The sequence below is a fragment of the Anomaloglossus baeobatrachus genome, chromosome 9 (assembly GCF_048569485.1).
Source record: "Anomaloglossus baeobatrachus isolate aAnoBae1 chromosome 9, aAnoBae1.hap1, whole genome shotgun sequence".
In the NCBI taxonomy this organism is placed as follows: Eukaryota; Metazoa; Chordata; class Amphibia; order Anura; family Aromobatidae; genus Anomaloglossus; species Anomaloglossus baeobatrachus.
This window is the reverse complement of record NC_134361.1, coordinates 163,908,600-163,928,740: the sequence shown is the minus strand read 5'-3', so window position 1 is coordinate 163,928,740 and position 20,141 is coordinate 163,908,600. Positions and strand designations below refer to the sequence as shown.

General features: G+C 49.8%; 8 non-coding genes and 3 pseudogenes across 8 annotated transcripts; all 11 read left to right on the top strand.

Annotated features, from left to right (window-relative positions):
- Positions 1–529: 529 nt before the first annotated feature.
- On the top strand, positions 530–720 carry LOC142253964 (U2 spliceosomal RNA). Its single transcript, XR_012726991.1, has one exon. It is a non-coding gene; the product is annotated as a U2 spliceosomal RNA (small nuclear RNA).
- A 1,387-nt stretch (positions 721–2,107) lies between these two features.
- On the top strand, positions 2,108–2,298 carry LOC142253963 (U2 spliceosomal RNA). Its single transcript, XR_012726990.1, has one exon. It is a non-coding gene; the product is annotated as a U2 spliceosomal RNA (small nuclear RNA).
- A 1,387-nt stretch (positions 2,299–3,685) lies between these two features.
- LOC142253962 (U2 spliceosomal RNA) lies at positions 3,686–3,876 on the top strand. The gene has a single exon (XR_012726989.1). It is a non-coding gene; the product is annotated as a U2 spliceosomal RNA (small nuclear RNA).
- A 1,387-nt stretch (positions 3,877–5,263) lies between these two features.
- On the top strand, positions 5,264–5,454 carry LOC142253961 (U2 spliceosomal RNA). Its single transcript, XR_012726988.1, has one exon. It is a non-coding gene; the product is annotated as a U2 spliceosomal RNA (small nuclear RNA).
- A 2,229-nt stretch (positions 5,455–7,683) lies between these two features.
- Positions 7,684–7,878, top strand: LOC142253076 (U2 spliceosomal RNA). The gene has a single exon (XR_012726396.1). It is a non-coding gene; the product is annotated as a U2 spliceosomal RNA (small nuclear RNA).
- A 1,387-nt stretch (positions 7,879–9,265) lies between these two features.
- Positions 9,266–9,370, top strand: LOC142253577 (U2 spliceosomal RNA; annotated as a pseudogene).
- Positions 9,371–14,798: 5,428 nt separating this feature from the next.
- LOC142253273 (U2 spliceosomal RNA) lies at positions 14,799–15,001 on the top strand (annotated as a pseudogene).
- A 1,121-nt stretch (positions 15,002–16,122) lies between these two features.
- Positions 16,123–16,249, top strand: LOC142253633 (U2 spliceosomal RNA; annotated as a pseudogene).
- A 688-nt stretch (positions 16,250–16,937) lies between these two features.
- On the top strand, positions 16,938–17,130 carry LOC142253053 (U2 spliceosomal RNA). The gene has a single exon (XR_012726375.1). It is a non-coding gene; the product is annotated as a U2 spliceosomal RNA (small nuclear RNA).
- A 1,117-nt stretch (positions 17,131–18,247) lies between these two features.
- Positions 18,248–18,438, top strand: LOC142252894 (U2 spliceosomal RNA). Its single transcript, XR_012726257.1, has one exon. It is a non-coding gene; the product is annotated as a U2 spliceosomal RNA (small nuclear RNA).
- A 1,117-nt stretch (positions 18,439–19,555) lies between these two features.
- On the top strand, positions 19,556–19,746 carry LOC142253958 (U2 spliceosomal RNA). The gene has a single exon (XR_012726986.1). It is a non-coding gene; the product is annotated as a U2 spliceosomal RNA (small nuclear RNA).
- The last annotated feature ends 395 nt before the right edge of the window (positions 19,747–20,141 follow it).

Sequence of the window (20,141 nt, the reverse complement as noted above, 5' to 3'; positions counted from 1 at the left end):
AAAACAAGCTGCGCAGAAGAAGTTGTTCTTTGGGTGGGAGGGTGGGCTAGTGGAAGGAGGGGGCAATCTCTTTTTTTCCCGGGTGGTAGGGGGATGACAGGAGAAGGGAAGCGGGTGGTGAGAAAGGTACAGAGGGCAGGGTTTGGGGGCTGGGAAGGAAAGGGAAAAGATTAGGGTTTGGGGATGATGAAAGGGCTTTCTACGGGTAAGGATGGCAAAGGGTGGCAGTGACGGAAAGTCAGGCAACCTGTCCTGTCCGTCTTTTTGTATCGTGAATTGGAAAGACTGCAAGGGGGAGGGGAGTTGCTTGCGCCCTAAAGGAGGAGTTATTCAGATTCATTGCAGTGGGCGGCGGCTGCAAAACGCACCATTCTTCTTGTTTTTGCTCTGCAAAGCAGCCTTTTCAAGGGTTGGCTTGGGTGACAAAATGTCTTGTGTAGGCGTGGGTTTGTCTCCCTCTCGCTCTCTCTCCCTAAGATGTGTCCGGCATAGGCCAGGGTGCCACTCGAGGCCCAAACCAATTCTGGTTATCGCTTCTCGGCCTTTTGGCTAAGATCAAGTGTAGTATCTGTTCTTATCAGTTTAATATCTGATACGTCCCCTATCTGGGGACCATATATTAAATGGATTTTTAGAACAGGGAGATGGAAAAAGAGCTTGCTCTGTCCACTCCACGCATTGACCTGGTATTGCAGTACCTCCAGGAACGGTGCACCCCTTCTTAACCCAGTTTCCAAAAGCAGAACTCAATTCACCTGATTCATATTAGCCCGATTTAATGAATTGGAAGAAAGCATACGTCTTCATATGCACCTCAATTTGGCCCATTCACTTTTCACACTTCCTCCTTTTGTTTTTTATCTTTCACACTTTTGACTTTCTTTATTCATCCAAATAGCAAACTCATCACCACTCAACCTGACCAACTCGGCTATGTCCCCGTGCTGCAGTTCTCTGTCTTATCTAGATCATTTGCAATTGAATGGAATAGATCCCTTTTGGACAAAGTGGATTCACCTGCTGCTGCAGTGACCACAGGTGTGATAAGATCTAGAATTGGCATCTGGTGCGATCTCTCCGCTTCCACTCCAAAGAAAGTTACCTGTTTATTCCTATCATGCATTGGTTTTTGGGGTTTTCTTTGAGTAATGATGATCTCTTTAGTAGTCTGTTGGCGCCCTCTCCTGGAGGAATAGTTTGCTTGCTCTTGGACATTCTAAAAGAGAGGTCATGATAGACATTGAGCTTCTGAGCTCAATTGGGGACAGTCATGGGTGATGAATGTTTGCAACCTACTGCGAAGCCTCATACCGCAATATAAGGAACGTCAAATACTAAGAAAGGGCGGCCTATGAAAGAATTACTACTTTCAATAAGTACACTTAAACGGCTAATTGGGAATAGAAAAACTGTAAAAAGCCCTCTGAGAAAGCCCCCCTCTAACCTTTGATAGTAAGCTTTTCTGTAGTCTGCCTGTTGATGTATTTTCCGTTTGAACTGTGCACAACATGAAGAGACGGAACACTGGCGGCTTGTCACAATGCCCCCCGATGACATCACAATAGCGCTGCTGCCTAGAAAACAAGCTGCGCAGAAGAAGTTGTTCTTTGGGTGGGAGGGTGGGCTAGTGGAAGGAGGGGGCAATCTCTTTTTTTCCCGGGTGGTAGGGGGATGACAGGAGAAGGGAAGCGGGTGGTGAGAAAGGTACAGAGGGCAGGGTTTGGGGGCTGGGAAGGAAAGGGAAAAGATTAGGGTTTGGGGATGATGAAAGGGCTTTCTACGGGTAAGGATGGCAAAGGGTGGCAGTGACGGAAAGTCAGGCAACCTGTCCTGTCCGTCTTTTTGTATCGTGAATTGGAAAGACTGCAAGGGGGAGGGGAGTTGCTTGCGCCCTAAAGGAGGAGTTATTCAGATTCATTGCAGTGGGCGGCGGCTGCAAAACGCACCATTCTTCTTGTTTTTGCTCTGCAAAGCAGCCTTTTCAAGGGTTGGCTTGGGTGACAAAATGTCTTGTGTAGGCGTGGGTTTGTCTCCCTCTCGCTCTCTCTCCCTAAGATGTGTCCGGCATAGGCCAGGGTGCCACTCGAGGCCCAAACCAATTCTGGTTATCGCTTCTCGGCCTTTTGGCTAAGATCAAGTGTAGTATCTGTTCTTATCAGTTTAATATCTGATACGTCCCCTATCTGGGGACCATATATTAAATGGATTTTTAGAACAGGGAGATGGAAAAAGAGCTTGCTCTGTCCACTCCACGCATTGACCTGGTATTGCAGTACCTCCAGGAACGGTGCACCCCTTCTTAACCCAGTTTCCAAAAGCAGAACTCAATTCACCTGATTCATATTAGCCCGATTTAATGAATTGGAAGAAAGCATACGTCTTCATATGCACCTCAATTTGGCCCATTCACTTTTCACACTTCCTCCTTTTGTTTTTTATCTTTCACACTTTTGACTTTCTTTATTCATCCAAATAGCAAACTCATCACCACTCAACCTGACCAACTCGGCTATGTCCCCGTGCTGCAGTTCTCTGTCTTATCTAGATCATTTGCAATTGAATGGAATAGATCCCTTTTGGACAAAGTGGATTCACCTGCTGCTGCAGTGACCACAGGTGTGATAAGATCTAGAATTGGCATCTGGTGCGATCTCTCCGCTTCCACTCCAAAGAAAGTTACCTGTTTATTCCTATCATGCATTGGTTTTTGGGGTTTTCTTTGAGTAATGATGATCTCTTTAGTAGTCTGTTGGCGCCCTCTCCTGGAGGAATAGTTTGCTTGCTCTTGGACATTCTAAAAGAGAGGTCATGATAGACATTGAGCTTCTGAGCTCAATTGGGGACAGTCATGGGTGATGAATGTTTGCAACCTACTGCGAAGCCTCATACCGCAATATAAGGAACGTCAAATACTAAGAAAGGGCGGCCTATGAAAGAATTACTACTTTCAATAAGTACACTTAAACGGCTAATTGGGAATAGAAAAACTGTAAAAAGCCCTCTGAGAAAGCCCCCCTCTAACCTTTGATAGTAAGCTTTTCTGTAGTCTGCCTGTTGATGTATTTTCCGTTTGAACTGTGCACAACATGAAGAGACGGAACACTGGCGGCTTGTCACAATGCCCCCCGATGACATCACAATAGCGCTGCTGCCTAGAAAACAAGCTGCGCAGAAGAAGTTGTTCTTTGGGTGGGAGGGTGGGCTAGTGGAAGGAGGGGGCAATCTCTTTTTTTCCCGGGTGGTAGGGGGATGACAGGAGAAGGGAAGCGGGTGGTGAGAAAGGTACAGAGGGCAGGGTTTGGGGGCTGGGAAGGAAAGGGAAAAGATTAGGGTTTGGGGATGATGAAAGGGCTTTCTACGGGTAAGGATGGCAAAGGGTGGCAGTGACGGAAAGTCAGGCAACCTGTCCTGTCCGTCTTTTTGTATCGTGAATTGGAAAGACTGCAAGGGGGAGGGGAGTTGCTTGCGCCCTAAAGGAGGAGTTATTCAGATTCATTGCAGTGGGCGGCGGCTGCAAAACGCACCATTCTTCTTGTTTTTGCTCTGCAAAGCAGCCTTTTCAAGGGTTGGCTTGGGTGACAAAATGTCTTGTGTAGGCGTGGGTTTGTCTCCCTCTCGCTCTCTCTCCCTAAGATGTGTCCGGCATAGGCCAGGGTGCCACTCGAGGCCCAAACCAATTCTGGTTATCGCTTCTCGGCCTTTTGGCTAAGATCAAGTGTAGTATCTGTTCTTATCAGTTTAATATCTGATACGTCCCCTATCTGGGGACCATATATTAAATGGATTTTTAGAACAGGGAGATGGAAAAAGAGCTTGCTCTGTCCACTCCACGCATTGACCTGGTATTGCAGTACCTCCAGGAACGGTGCACCCCTTCTTAACCCAGTTTCCAAAAGCAGAACTCAATTCACCTGATTCATATTAGCCCGATTTAATGAATTGGAAGAAAGCATACGTCTTCATATGCACCTCAATTTGGCCCATTCACTTTTCACACTTCCTCCTTTTGTTTTTTATCTTTCACACTTTTGACTTTCTTTATTCATCCAAATAGCAAACTCATCACCACTCAACCTGACCAACTCGGCTATGTCCCCGTGCTGCAGTTCTCTGTCTTATCTAGATCATTTGCAATTGAATGGAATAGATCCCTTTTGGACAAAGTGGATTCACCTGCTGCTGCAGTGACCACAGGTGTGATAAGATCTAGAATTGGCATCTGGTGCGATCTCTCCGCTTCCACTCCAAAGAAAGTTACCTGTTTATTCCTATCATGCATTGGTTTTTGGGGTTTTCTTTGAGTAATGATGATCTCTTTAGTAGTCTGTTGGCGCCCTCTCCTGGAGGAATAGTTTGCTTGCTCTTGGACATTCTAAAAGAGAGGTCATGATAGACATTGAGCTTCTGAGCTCAATTGGGGACAGTCATGGGTGATGAATGTTTGCAACCTACTGCGAAGCCTCATACCGCAATATAAGGAACGTCAAATACTAAGAAAGGGCGGCCTATGAAAGAATTACTACTTTCAATAAGTACACTTAAACGGCTAATTGGGAATAGAAAAACTGTAAAAAGCCCTCTGAGAAAGCCCCCCTCTAACCTTTGATAGTAAGCTTTTCTGTAGTCTGCCTGTTGATGTATTTTCCGTTTGAACTGTGCACAACATGAAGAGACGGAACACTGGCGGCTTGTCACAATGCCCCCCGATGACATCACAATAGCGCTGCTGCCTAGAAAACAAGCTGCGCAGAAGAAGTTGTTCTTTGGGTGGGAGGGTGGGCTAGTGGAAGGAGGGGGCAATCTCTTTTTTTCCCGGGTGGTAGGGGGATGACAGGAGAAGGGAAGCGGGTGGTGAGAAAGGTACAGAGGGCAGGGTTTGGGGGCTGGGAAGGAAAGGGAAAAGATTAGGGTTTGGGGATGATGAAAGGGCTTTCTACGGGTAAGGATGGCAAAGGGTGGCAGTGACGGAAAGTCAGGCAACCTGTCCTGTCCGTCTTTTTGTATCGTGAATTGGAAAGACTGCAAGGGGGAGGGGAGTTGCTTGCGCCCTAAAGGAGGAGTTATTCAGATTCATTGCAGTGGGCGGCGGCTGCAAAACGCACCATTCTTCTTGTTTTTGCTCTGCAAAGCAGCCTTTTCAAGGGTTGGCTTGGGTGACAAAATGTCTTGTGTAGGCGTGGGTTTGTCTCCCTCTCGCTCTCTCTCCCTAAGATGTGTCCGGCATAGGCCAGGGTGCCACTCGAGGCCCAAACCAATTCTGGTTATCGCTTCTCGGCCTTTTGGCTAAGATCAAGTGTAGTATCTGTTCTTATCAGTTTAATATCTGATACGTCCCCTATCTGGGGACCATATATTAAATGGATTTTTAGAACAGGGAGATGGAAAAAGAGCTTGCTCTGTCCACTCCACGCATTGACCTGGTATTGCAGTACCTCCAGGAACGGTGCACCCCTTCTTAACCCAGTTTCCAAAAGCAGAACTCAATTCACCTGATTCATATTAGCCCGATTTAATGAATTGGAAGAAAGCATACGTCTTCATATGCACCTCAATTTGGCCCATTCACTTTTCACACTTCCTCCTTTTGTTTTTTATCTTTCACACTTTTGACTTTCTTTATTCATCCAAATAGCAAACTCATCACCACTCAACCTGACCAACTCGGCTATGTCCCCGTGCTGCAGTTCTCTGTCTTATCTAGATCATTTGCAATTGAATGGAATAGATCCCTTTTGGACAAAGTGGATTCACCTGCTGCTGCAGTGACCACAGGTGTGATAAGATCTAGAATTGGCATCTGGTGCGATCTCTCCGCTTCCACTCCAAAGAAAGTTACCTGTTTATTCCTATCATGCATTGGTTTTTGGGGTTTTCTTTGAGTAATGATGATCTCTTTAGTAGTCTGTTGGCGCCCTCTCCTGGAGGAATAGTTTGCTTGCTCTTGGACATTCTAAAAGAGAGGTCATGATAGACATTGAGCTTCTGAGCTCAATTGGGGACAGTCATGGGTGATGAATGTTTGCAACCTACTGCGAAGCCTCATACCGCAATATAAGGAACGTCAAATACTAAGAAAGGGCGGCCTATGAAAGAATTACTACTTTCAATAAGTACACTTAAACGGCTAATTGGGAATAGAAAAACTGTAAAAAGCCCTCTGAGAAAGCCCCCCTCTAACCTTTGATAGTAAGCTTTTCTGTAGTCTGCCTGTTGATGTATTTTCCGTTTGAACTGTGCACAACATGAAGAGACGGAACACTGGCGGCTTGTCACAATGCCCCCCGATGACATCACAATAGCGCTGCTGCCTAGAAAACAAGCTGCGCAGAAGAAGTTGTTCTTTGGGTGGGAGGGTGGGCTAGTGGAAGGAGGGGGCAATCTCTTTTTTTCCCGGGTGGTAGGGGGATGACAGGAGAAGGGAAGCGGGTGGTGAGAAAGGTACAGAGGGCAGGGTTTGGGGGCTGGGAAGGAAAGGGAAAAGATTAGGGTTTGGGGATGATGAAAGGGCTTTCTACGGGTAAGGATGGCAAAGGGTGGCAGTGACGGAAAGTCAGGCAACCTGTCCTGTCCGTCTTTTTGTATCGTGAATTGGAAAGACTGCAAGGGGGAGGGGAGTTGCTTGCGCCCTAAAGGAGGAGTTATTCAGATTCATTGCAGTGGGCGGCGGCTGCAAAACGCACCATTCTTCTTGTTTTTGCTCTGCAAAGCAGCCTTTTCAAGGGTTGGCTTGGGTGACAAAATGTCTTGTGTAGGCGTGGGTTTGTCTCCCTCTCGCTCTCTCTCCCTAAGATGTGTCCGGCATAGGCCAGGGTGCCACTCGAGGCCCAAACCAATTCTGGTTATCGCTTCTCGGCCTTTTGGCTAAGATCAAGTGTAGTAGTATCGTTCGAAAAGGTGGTTTAAGGCTCCGGCCACCTTAGTACAATGATGCAATGCACACTGGAAGGTTGCGCTTGTTAGTACTTTAGGAGGATAGTATATCCATCTAGAGGAAACCATGGCCCTACCAGGATCGAGGCTATTAGACTGAGTAAGTGTGGGGGTTATGGTGCAATGTGCCCCAGGAATGGACACCCTGGAGGGAGTCTGAACTTGCTAGGTTGGGACCCTGGTAAGCCTCAGACTCTGTCGCACGCCGCGCCTTGCCTATTCATACTTTCCAAGCATATTGCCCTATCCCGGCCTTCTGGCTAAGAAGGGAAATTTTTATAATCCCGGTCGGAGGTCCGGTCAGCTTTGGGCTGAGAAACCAACACTCGGTTGGAGGTCCGGGTCAGCTTTGGCTGAGAAACCAACACCCGGTTGGAGGTCCGGTTAGCCTTGGGCTGAGAAACCAACACCCGGTTGGAGGTCCGGTCAGCCTTGGGCTGAGAAACCAACACCCGGTTGGAGGTCCGGTCAGCCTTGGGCTGAGAAACCAACACCGGTTGACGGTCCGGGCAGTCTCGGCTGCGAAACCAACGACTAGTAGCTCCCTACTCCACTTGGGTAAGATGCCTCGGTGGACGCTGGGAGCAACAACAAGGCTCAACCAGGCTTCGGCTTGGGGGAGCACCGAAGATCCCTGACCCTCGCTGTGGCCTTCTGGCTCGGAGGGACGGGGTTGATTTTTGGGGATCCTCTTCTCACGGAGGGGTCCACACGAATCCTAGCCTTTGCACTGTTTTTGGTGTGACTTCGGTCATGCATTTTTGCGGTGCTTTGGAAAGCTTCATTAAATCAAAATCTGTTCTTATCAGTTTAATATCTGATACGTCCCCTATCTGGGGACCATATATTAAATGGATTTTTAGAACAGGGAGATGGAAAAAGAGCTTGCTCTGTCCACTCCACGCATTGACCTGGTATTGCAGTACCTCCAGGAACGGTGCACCCCTTCTTAACCCAGTTTCCAAAAGCAGAACTCAATTCACCTGATTCATATTAGCCCGATTTAATGAATTGGAAGAAAGCATACGTCTTCATATGCACCTCAATTTGGCCCATTCACTTTTCACACTTCCTCCTTTTGTTTTTTATCTTTCACACTTTTGACTTTCTTTATTCATCCAAATAGCAAACTCATCACCACTCAACCTGACCAACTCGGCTATGTCCCCGTGCTGCAGTTCTCTGTCTTATCTAGATCATTTGCAATTGAATGGAATAGATCCCTTTTGGACAAAGTGGATTCACCTGCTGCTGCAGTGACCACAGGTGTGATAAGATCTAGAATTGGCATCTGGTGCGATCTCTCCGCTTCCACTCCAAAGAAAGTTACCTGTTTATTCCTATCATGCATTGGTTTTTGGGGTTTTCTTTGAGTAATGATGATCTCTTTAGTAGTCTGTTGGCGCCCTCTCCTGGAGGAATAGTTTGCTTGCTCTTGGACATTCTAAAAGAGAGGTCATGATAGACATTGAGCTTCTGAGCTCAATTGGGGACAGTCATGGGTGATGAATGTTTGCAACCTACTGCGAAGCCTCATACCGCAATATAAGGAACGTCAAATACTAAGAAAGGGCGGCCTATGAAAGAATTACTACTTTCAATAAGTACACTTAAACGGCTAATTGGGAATAGAAAAACTGTAAAAAGCCCTCTGAGAAAGCCCCCCTCTAACCTTTGATAGTAAGCTTTTCTGTAGTCTGCCTGTTGATGTATTTTCCGTTTGAACTGTGCACAACATGAAGAGACGGAACACTGGCGGCTTGTCACAATGCCCCCCGATGACATCACAATAGCGCTGCTGCCTAGAAAACAAGCTGCGCAGAAGAAGTTGTTCTTTGGGTGGGAGGGTGGGCTAGTGGAAGGAGGGGGCAATCTCTTTTTTTCCCGGGTGGTAGGGGGATGACAGGAGAAGGGAAGCGGGTGGTGAGAAAGGTACAGAGGGCAGGGTTTGGGGGCTGGGAAGGAAAGGGAAAAGATTAGGGTTTGGGGATGATGAAAGGGCTTTCTACGGGTAAGGATGGCAAAGGGTGGCAGTGACGGAAAGTCAGGCAACCTGTCCTGTCCGTCTTTTTGTATCGTGAATTGGAAAGACTGCAAGGGGGAGGGGAGTTGCTTGCGCCCTAAAGGAGGAGTTATTCAGATTCATTGCAGTGGGCGGCGGCTGCAAAACGCACCATTCTTCTTGTTTTTGCTCTGCAAAGCAGCCTTTTCAAGGGTTGGCTTGGGTGACAAAATGTCTTGTGTAGGCGTGGGTTTGTCTCCCTCTCGCTCTCTCTCCCTAAGATGTGTCCGGCATAGGCCAGGGTGCCACTCGAGGCCCAAACCAATTCTGGTTATCGCTTCTCGGCCTTTTGGCTAAGATCAAGTGTAGTATCTGTTCTTATCAGAACAAACTGAGCTAGCTACACTTGACGAGATACGATCAGGGAGACGAGCTCCAAAGCCCAGCCGAGACCGGAAGAGGGAGATCGGACGGAAGAAGAGCTTGGCAGAAAGAAGCAAGAAGACGAAGGCTCGGAGAAGACTTGGGGAGACCAGAGGAACTTCGAGGAGGAACACAGCGGGAGAAGACACCCGGAGAAGAATCCAAGATCCAGCTCCGGGAACTCAAGCAGGAACCAGCCATGGCAAGCAAGCCAGAGAAGGCAGCCAAGAAGGCTCAGGACCCAGGGACCTCCAGGAAGGCTCATCCAGAGGCTTCTTCGGCCCAAGAGGCCCCTACCTCCGACGCCAGCCAGCCGGAGGGAGCCCGGACGCCGCCTGAAAAGGCTCCAACCCTGGAGCCTTGGATGCGGCAGACGGTCGCCCTGAAGCTAAAGGCGGTGGATGGTAGGTTGCCGGACATGTCCAGCGACGTGTTCTGCAAGAAGATGATTCTGGATCAGGGCTTCTCCAGGGCGGAAACCCTGAGTGTCCAGACCTTCATGACTGGCATTTTTCTGGTAACCTTTGCCACGGTGAATGCCTGCAGGAGATACTGGGAGGCGATGAACGCAGCGATGCCGGACTCCCCTTTTCATTCCTTTTTAGGATCCTGTCCTATACAGAGGGATGAGAAGAGGATCACGGTCTCCATGCGGAACCCGCACACCCCAGGAAGAGACATCTCCACGTTCCTGGGACGTCTCTGCACAGTGGTGAGGGAGCCATCCCACATCCTTAACGGCAACGGATTCTGGACGGGTAAGTGGTCAGTAACCGTTCGACTCTACAGGGAACCAGCATCCGAGGATGGTCTCCAGCACCTGCCCCCGACATTCTCTCTGGGAAACTCCTTTGGTCTCATCTACTACCCGGACATGCCACACAACTGCAGGAAATGTGGCGGGAAAGGGCATTCGATGAAGACCTGCAAGGAGGACGCCTGCAGGGTTTGCCGGGTGACAGGACACAGCTCCAAGGACTGCCCAAAGAAGAAGACTTGCAACCTATGTGGACAGGCGGACCACCTTTACAAGGACTGCCCACAGCGGGAGAAATCCTGGGCAAGGGTTGCCGCGGCGACCCAGTATCGGGTAATCACAGCTTCGTCGACCAAGGCAGCTACGACCAAGGCCACAGAGGCCAAGGACAAGGCGGCCAAGAACCCGGCGACCGTGGCTCCAGCCGATGCCCCAGCAGCCACGGAGTCCAGGGAAAAGAAGGGTAAGAAAACTGTTGCCCCCTCCCTGGTCCCCCCCCCTGTCACCCCTGTCCAAACCCCTCCCCCCCCGGCCAACCCTACTGAGGATTCCACTACCTCCACCTCATTTCCCTACTCCTCAGTTGGTCGCCTCACCCCCCCCCCAAAGCCCACTCTCCCTCCCCAGACCATGAGAGCAGAGGGCCTCAGCACTCTTGCACTTTTCACCGAGGAGGATTTTCCAGCTCTTGTCTCCTCAGGTACAGGCCAAAGGAAAAGGAAGGTGGAAGATAGTCCTGTCGCAGAACCTTCCAAGCTGTTCATTGTGGACCCCAATCCACCCCAGGAAGAGGAGGATGGCCTCCTCCCAGAACCGGACGTGTTGGAGCAGATGGTGGAGTCCCTTGTGGCCGAAGAAGAAATGGAGGAGTCGGAAGCCACTGAGGCACCATCCCTGCTTGATCAGCTAGCAGAAGAGGGTCTGCTGGAGATACCCTTACCAGCAGGTGCCAAAGAGGAAGAACCGCCCGACCGGAGTGGTAACTAAGGCACACCGCCTGCTCTAACTTTCTCTTTCCTCCAATGACTGCTAACATTAACATCTTTTCCATTAATGTTAGGAGCATCAGAGACAAGTTCCGACGTCAGACAATTTTTACGTTCCTTAACACTCAGTCTAGTGATGTATTTTTCCTGCAGGAATGCTCCCTTCCCTCCTCTAGGTCCTTCAACCATCTGGCCAGGGAGTGGACCCATGGCCCATCCTACTGGTCTGGCGGGGGCGACTGTAGGTCCGCGGGGGTCGCCGTGCTGATCAGGGGAAGCGCCTTCACATTGGACTCTGTTCAGGAAATCGTCTGCGGCAGGTTACTGCTCGTGGATGGCACCTGGGCGGGAGAACCTGTCAGGTTCATCAATGTGTATGCTTCTCCTGTGAAGAGCGATCGACTGGAGCTCCTCCAAGCCCTGCGCCCTCAGCTCGCTACCGCCAGGACGGTAGTGATGGCCGGGGATTTCAACTGCCCGATTGAGGAGGATGGACGCAGTTCTGGAACGGCTGCCAAGTTGGACGTCACATCCAAACTGCTCATTGAGATGGTGACCGAAGCCTCTCTTGTGGACGTTGTTGGCTCCATCGGACACGGATCCGTGAACTATTCATGGTGCCGATCCGATGGCTCGCTGCGTTCCAGGATTGACTTTGTGTTTACCTCTCGGGCGGTTGGGCGGAGTGGGCACTCGATGGTCCCCTGCTTCTTCTCTGACCACAGAGCCATTCACTTTCAAGGTGTGCTGGGCCATGGCTTCCCCATTGGCCCGGGCTCCTGGAAGCTGAACTGCTCTCTGCTGGAAAAGGGTGAGATTCTGGAGGAGCTTAGAGCTGCCTACTCCACGTGGCGGGCCTACAAGGCGGGCTTCCAGTCTGTTTCTGACTGGTGGGAATACGTTAAACTCGAGTTCCGTTTCTTCTTTCAGGCAAAGAGTCAACAACAGGCGTGTCTGAAGAGGAGGGACTTCAGGAGACTCCAGCGTGAGCTGCGTTCCCTGCAGGACCTTCTTCGATGCGGCTGGGACGTGAGAGAGGAGCTGGAGGAGACTAAGAGGAGCCTGAAAAGGCACTTCGAGGAGGAGTCCGAGCGAATTGTCTTCCGTTCCAAAGTGGAGAACCTGGAGAAGGGTGAGAAATGTAACTCGTTCTTTTTCAGGAAACTCCACGCCGGTCACACGCCCATGAATGAACTACGAGACGAGAGTGGAAACATGCGACGCGGGAAAGAGAACGTGATGAAGGTCGTCAGCGACTTCTACAGCGAACTCTACGCCCGCAAGACTACTGACCCCGAGGCCGCCGATAAGTTCCTGTCAGGTATCACTAACCATCTTGACCCTGCAGACGCGGCGGCCATGGATGTTCCTCTGACGGTGGACGAGCTGCTCTCGGCCGCCAAATCCTTTAGTTCTGGCAGGACACCGGGCAGTGACGGCCTCCCAGCAGAGCTCTATGTAGCGCTGGGAGACCTAATCTGTCCGGACCTGTTATGGCTGTATGAGGAGATGGTGGTGGAGGGCAGAATGCCTCCATCTCTGAGGGAAGGAATGGTCACGATCCTGTACAAGCGTAAAGGAGAGAGGTGCGACCTGAAGAATTGGCGTCCCATCACCCTTCTGAATGTCGACTACAAGATCCTGGCCAAGACGATGGCAACGAGACTGAAGACGGTTATCGGACGGATCATCCACCCGGATCAGACCTGCGGCATCCCCGGACGTCGCATCGCAGACAGCCTGGCTCTCATGCGGGACACGGTCGAGTACATCAAAGCCCGCCGGGTGCACGCAGCCCTGATCTCGTTGGATCAGGAAAAGGCCTTCGACCGTGTTTCCCATGAGTTCCTGGGCAAAGCTCTGCACAGGTTAGGTTTGGGTAACATGTTTTGCTTGTATGTCCAACTAATGTATTTTGATATTCACAGCTCGGTGTTGGTAAACGGCTGGAAGACTGACCCCTTCCCGGTCCTCTCAGGGGTCAGACAAGGCTGTCCTCTGTCACCTCTTCTTTTTGTTTGTGTTATAGAACTCTTTGCAGAGGCTATCCGGCGGAATGGAGAGATCAGAGGGATCACCGCACCAGGACCAGAACGCTTCGAGGTCAAGTGCTCGCTCTACATGGACGACGTGACCGTCTTCTGCGCGGACCGGCGCTCAGTCGACACCCTCGTCCAGACCTGTGAGACCTTCGGACGGGCTTCGGGAGCCAAAGTCAACTGCGGGAAGTCGGAAGCCATGCTCTTCGGGGACTGGCAGCCGGCCTCTTCCGCCCCCTTCCCTTTCAGCATCCAGCCGGATTTCATCAAGGTTCTTGGAGTCTGGTTCGGGAAGGAAGGAGCAGCCCTCAAGTCCTGGGAGGAACGCTTGACCAAGATCACCCAACGGATCGGTCTGTGGAGCCTCAGACGCCTCACCTGTGAGGGCAAAGCACTGGTCCTGCGTAACGAGGTACTGCCCGTGCTGCAGTACACGGCCCAGGCCTGGCCCCCCCTTGCCACCGTGTGCAGGGCCATTACCAGGACGGTGTTTCATTTTGTCTGGGGATCCAAGATGGACAGAGTAAAGCGGAGCATCATGTACAAGGATCCTCGCAAGGGTGGGAAGGGCGTACCCGATATCCCCACCCTCCTGCGATCCTCCTTCGTATGTGACTGCGTTCGCCGAACTCTGCGAGTCAAGAGAGGTTCCGCGGGTGGGTCCATGTCTCGCTTCTTCCTGCTCCCCCTTTGGAGACGGTTAGGCTGGGACAAGTGGGACAGCTCCTTCCCCTACAACTGGACGGCGCCATGGTTCTACGGAGACGTGGTTCGGTTTGTGAGGGAACACCAACTGGAGGGACTCAAGCCTGATTTGTGGAAGCCAAAGACTATCCACAAACTCATCAGAGCCAAGGACGAAATGGAGAACATTCCAGGACTTCATCACGACACACTGGAGACTGTTTGGACAAACGTGTCATCGGCTGGATTGACCAACGGGCACAAGGACTTGTCATGGATGGCGATACAGGGCGGACTGCCCGTCCGGTCATTCATGCATGCCCGGAACCTGTGCAAAACCCGGTACTGCCCAAGGTGCCCCTTCGTGGAGGAAACATCGCTGCACGCCTTTTGGGACTGCCGTTTCGCACAGCGCCTGTTGGTTGCCCTGGAGGATGACCTGAGGAACTCCGTCCCCAGAGGGAGCCTATCGTACCATTCCGTACTTTATGGACTCTTCCCTGGGACTCACACCGTTGGAGCCATCCAGGAGGCTTGGCGCCTTATGAACTGCTTTAAGGACGCTATTTGGGTCGCCAGGAACCGGCTCATCTTGAAGAGGGAGAGGATGTCTATCCAGGATTGCCGCAGGCTGATCCACAGCCTGCTCAGAGACTATTCCATCATGGACAGTCCGGACGACAGCGCCGAGGAGGAGGTTTAGACCTCTTCCATGCCCCCTCCCTCCTTTTCCCGTTATGTGCGTCTTTCAATAAAGCTTCGGGCCTGTGATTTCCCCACCCTATCCCCCTTTTCCCCTACCCCCATCCCCCAATCGCCGGTTCGTCGTTATTTATTGTCTAACTTTTTCTTTCAGCTTGAGTGTTATGGATAAGCATAGGAGCGTGATGTATAGTTTAGTGCGTCGTACTCTATGGCTATGTAAGAAGGATTGTATATTTCTGTGTGTACGGGGCTGCGGCACTGTACACGGTTTGTTACCTATTTGTGAGTAGTGCAGGATAATAAAGATGCTGTTAAATCAAAATCTGTTCTTATCAGTTTAATATCTGATACGTCCCCTATCTGGGGACCATATATTAAATGGATTTTTAGAACAGGGAGATGGAAAAAGAGCTTGCTCTGTCCACTCCACGCATTGACCTGGTATTGCAGTACCTCCAGGAACGGTGCACCCCTTCTTAACCCAGTTTCCAAAAGCAGAACTCGATTCACCTGATTCATATTAGCCCGATTAGCGAATTGAAATGAATTTTTATCTAACACACTTTTTACTTGCTTTATTCATCCAAATAGCAAACTCATCACCACTCAACTTCACCAACTCTGCTATGTCCCGTGCAGTATCTTGTTGTCAGTCTAATCTAGATCATGTGTAATTGAATGGAATAGATCCCTTTTGGACAAAGTGGAGTCAGATGCTGCAGTGACCACAGGTGTGAGAGGATCTACAATTGGCATCTGGTGTTATCTCTCTGCTTCCACTCCAAATAAAGTTACCTGTTGTTACCTGAACGTCAAATACTAAGAATGGGCGGCCTATGAAAGAATTAGTACTTTCATTAAGTATACTAAACCGGCTAATTGGGAATAGACAAACTGTAAAAAGCCCTCTGAGAAAGCCCCTCTCTAACCTTTGTTAGTAAGCTTTTCTGTAGCCTGCCTGTTGATGTATTTTCGGTTTGAACAGTGCACAACATGAAGAGACGGAACACTGGCGGCTTGTCACAATGCCCCCCGATGACATCACAATAGCGCTGCTGCCTAGAAAACAAGCTGCGCAGAAGAAGTTGTTCTTTGGGTGGGAGGGTGGGCTAGTGGAAGGAGGGGGCAATCTCTTTTTTTCCCGGGTGGTAGGGGGATGACAGGAGAAGGGAAGCGGGTGGTGAGAAAGGTACAGAGGGCAGGGTTTGGGGGCTGGGAAGGAAAGGGAAAAGATTAGGGTTTGGGGATGATGAAAGGGCTTTCTACGGGTAAGGATGGCAAAGGGTGGCAGTGACGGAAAGTCAGGCAACCTGTCCTGTCCGTCTTTTTGTATCGTGAATTGGAAAGACTGCAAGGGGGAGGGGAGTTGCTTGCGCCCTAAAGGAGGAGTTATTCAGATTCATTGCAGTGGGCGGCGGCTGCAAAACGCACCATTCTTCTTGTTTTTGCTCTGCAAAGCAGCCTTTTCAAGGGTTGGCTTGGGTGGGTGACAAAATGTCTTGTGTAGGCGTGGGTTTGTCTCCCTCTCGCTCTCTCTCCCTAAGATGTGTCCGGCATAGGCCAGGGTGCCACTCGAGGCCCAAACCAATTCTGGTTATCGCTTCTCGGCCTTTTGGCTAAGATCAAGTGTAGTATCTGTGAGGCTCGGCAGATGCAATGCACACTGGAAGGTTGCGCTTGCTAGTACTCTTGATGTATAGTATATTCATCTAGAGGAAAACATGGCCCTACCAGGATCGAGGCTATTAGACTGAGTAAGTGTGGGGGCTATGGTGCAATGTGCCCCAGGACTGACGACCCTGGAGTGAGTCTGAGCTTGCTGGCTTGGGACCCCGGCGAGCCTTGGGCTCTGTAGCACACCGTACCTTGCCCTTTCATACTTTCTGAGCATATTGCTCTATCCCGGCCTTCTGGCTAGGAAGGGAAATTTTTATAATCATGGTCGGAGGTCCGTTCAGCTTTGGGCTGAGAAACCAACACCCGGTTGGAGGTCCGGGTCAGCTTCGTCTGAGAAACCAACACCCGGTTGGAGGTCTGGGTCAGCTTCGGCTGAGAAACCAACACCCGGTTGGAGGTCCGGGTCAGCTTCGGCTGAGAAACCAACACCCGGTTGGAGGTCCGGTTAGCATTGGGCTGAGAAACCAACACCGGTTGACGGTCCGGGCAGTTTCGGCTGCGAAACCAACAACTAGTAGCTCTCTACTCCACTTGGGTAAGATGCCTGGGTGGACGCTGGGAGCAACGACAAGGCTCAACCAGGCTTCGGCTTGGGGGAGCACCGAAGATCCCTGACCCTTGCTGTGGCCTTCTGGCTCGGAGGGACGGGGTTGATTTTTGGGGACCCTCTCCTCACGGAGGGGTCCACACGAATCCTAGCCTTTGCACTGTTTTTGGTGTGACTTCGGTCATGCATTTTTTGCGGTGCTTTGGAAAGCTTCATTAAATCAAAAATCTGTTCTTATCAGTTTAATATCTGATACGTCCCCTATCTGGGGACCATATATTAAATGGATTTTTAGAACAGGGAGATGGAAAAAGAGCTTGCTCTGTCCACTCCACGCATTGACCTGGTATTGCAGTACCTCCAGGAACGGTGCACCCCTTCTTAACCCAGTTTCCAAAAGCAGAACTCGATTCACCTGATTCATATTAGCCCGATTAGCGAATTGAAATGAATTTTTATCTAACACACTTTTTACTTGCTTTATTCATCCAAATAGCAAACTCATCACCACTCAACTTCACCAACTCTGCTATGTCCCGTGCAGTATCTTGTTGTCAGTCTAATCTAGATCATGTGTAATTGAATGGAATAGATCCCTTTTGGACAAAGTGGAGTCAGATGCTGCAGTGACCACAGGTGTGAGAGGATCTACAATTGGCATCTGGTGTTATCTCTCTGCTTCCACTCCAAATAAAGTTACCTGTTGTTACCTGAACGTCAAATACTAAGAATGGGCGGCCTATGAAAGAATTAGTACTTTCATTAAGTATACTAAACCGGCTAATTGGGAATAGACAAACTGTAAAAAGCCCTCTGAGAAAGCCCCTCTCTAACCTTTGTTAGTAAGCTTTTCTGTAGCCTGCCTGTTGATGTATTTTCGGTTTGAACAGTGCACAACATGAAGAGACGGAACACTGGCGGCTTGTCACAATGCCCCCCGATGACATCACAATAGCGCTGCTGCCTAGAAAACAAGCTGCGCAGAAGAAGTTGTTCTTTGGGTGGGAGGGTGGGCTAGTGGAAGGAGGGGGCAATCTCTTTTTTTCCCGGGTGGTAGGGGGATGACAGGAGAAGGGAAGCGGGTGGTGAGAAAGGTACAGAGGGCAGGGTTTGGGGGCTGGGAAGGAAAGGGAAAAGATTAGGGTTTGGGGATGATGAAAGGGCTTTCTACGGGTAAGGATGGCAAAGGGTGGCAGTGACGGAAAGTCAGGCAACCTGTCCTGTCCGTCTTTTTGTATCGTGAATTGCAAAGACTGCAAGGGGGAGGGGAGTTGCTTGCGCCCTAAAGGAGGAGTTATTCAGATTCATTGCAGTGGGCGGCGGCTGCAAAACGCACCATTCTTCTTGTTTTTGCTCTGCAAAGCAGCCTTTTCAAGGGTTGGCTTGGGTGACAAAATGTCTTGTGTAGGCGTGGGTTTGTCTCCCTCTCGCTCTCTCTCCCTAAGATGTGTCCGGCATAGGCCAGGGTGCCACTCGAGGCCCAAACCAATTCTGGTTATCGCTTCTCGGCCTTTTGGCTAAGATCAAGTGTAGTATCTGTTCTTATCAGTTTAATATTTGATACGTCCCCTATCTGGGGACCATATATTAAATGGATTTTTAGAACAGGGAGATGGAAAAAGAGCTTGCTCTGTCCACTCCACGCATTGACCTGGTATTGCAGTACCTCCAGGAACGGTGCACCCCTTCTTAACCCAGTTTCCAAAAGCAGAACTCGATTCACCTGATTCATATTAGCCCGATTAGCGAATTGAAATGAATTTTTATCTAACACACTTTTTACTTGCTTTATTCATCCAAATAGCAAACTCATCACCACTCAACTTCACCAACTCTGCTATGTCCCGTGCAGTATCTTGTTGTCAGTCTAATCTAGATCATGTGTAATTGAATGGAATAGATCCCTTTTGGACAAAGTGGAGTCAGATGCTGCAGTGACCACAGGTGTGAGAGGATCTACAATTGGCATCTGGTGTTATCTCTCTGCTTCCACTCCAAATAAAGTTACCTGTTGTTACCTGAACGTCAAATACTAAGAATGGGCGGCCTATGAAAGAATTAGTACTTTCATTAAGTATACTAAACCGGCTAATTGGGAATAGACAAACTGTAAAAAGCCCTCTGAGAAAGCCCCTCTCTAACCTTTGTTAGTAAGCTTTTCTGTAGCCTGCCTGTTGATGTATTTTCGGTTTGAACAGTGCACAACATGAAGAGACGGAACACTGGCGGCTTGTCACAATGCCCCCCGATGACATCACAATAGCGCTGCTGCCTAGAAAACAAGCTGCGCAGAAGAAGTTGTTCTTTGGGTGGGAGGGTGGGCTAGTGGAAGGAGGGGGCAATCTCTTTTTTTCCCGGGTGGTAGGGGGATGACAGGAGAAGGGAAGCGGGTGGTGAGAAAGGTACAGAGGGCAGGGTTTGGGGGCTGGGAAGGAAAGGGAAAAGATTAGGGTTTGGGGATGATGAAAGGGCTTTCTACGGGTAAGGATGGCAAAGGGTGGCAGTGACGGAAAGTCAGGCAACCTGTCCTGTCCGTCTTTTTGTATCGTGAATTGGAAAGACTGCAAGGGGGAGGGGAGTTGCTTGCGCCCTAAAGGAGGAGTTATTCAGATTCATTGCAGTGGGCGGCGGCTGCAAAACGCACCATTCTTCTTGTTTTTGCTCTGCAAAGCAGCCTTTTCAAGGGTTGGCTTGGGTGACAAAATGTCTTGTGTAGGCGTGGGTTTGTCTCCCTCTCGCTCTCTCTCCCTAAGATGTGTCCGGCATAGGCCAGGGTGCCACTCGAGGCCCAAACCAATTCTGGTTATCGCTTCTCGGCCTTTTGGCTAAGATCAAGTGTAGTATCTGTTCTTATCAGTTTAATATCTGATACGTCCCCTATCTGGGGACCATATATTAAATGGATTTTTAGAACAGGGAGATGGAAAAAGAGCTTGCTCTGTCCACTCCACGCATTGACCTGGTATTGCAGTACCTCCAGGAACGGTGCACCCCTTCTTAACCCAGTTTCCAAAAGCAGAACTCGATTCACCTGATTCATATTAGCCCGATTAGCGAATTGAAATGAATTTTTATCTAACACACTTTTTACTTGCTTTATTCATCCAAATAGCAAACTCATCACCACTCAACTTCACCAACTCTGCTATGTCCCGTGCAGTATCTTGTTGTCAGTCTAATCTAGATCATGTGTAATTGAATGGAATAGATCCCTTTTGGACAAAGTGGAGTCAGATGCTGCAGTGACCACAGGTGTGAGAGGATCTACAATTGGCATCTGGTGTTATCTCTCTGCTTCCACTCCAAATAAAGTTACCTGTTGTTACCTGAACGTCAAATACTAAGAATGGGCGGCCTATGAAAGAATTAGTACTTTCATTAAGTATACTAA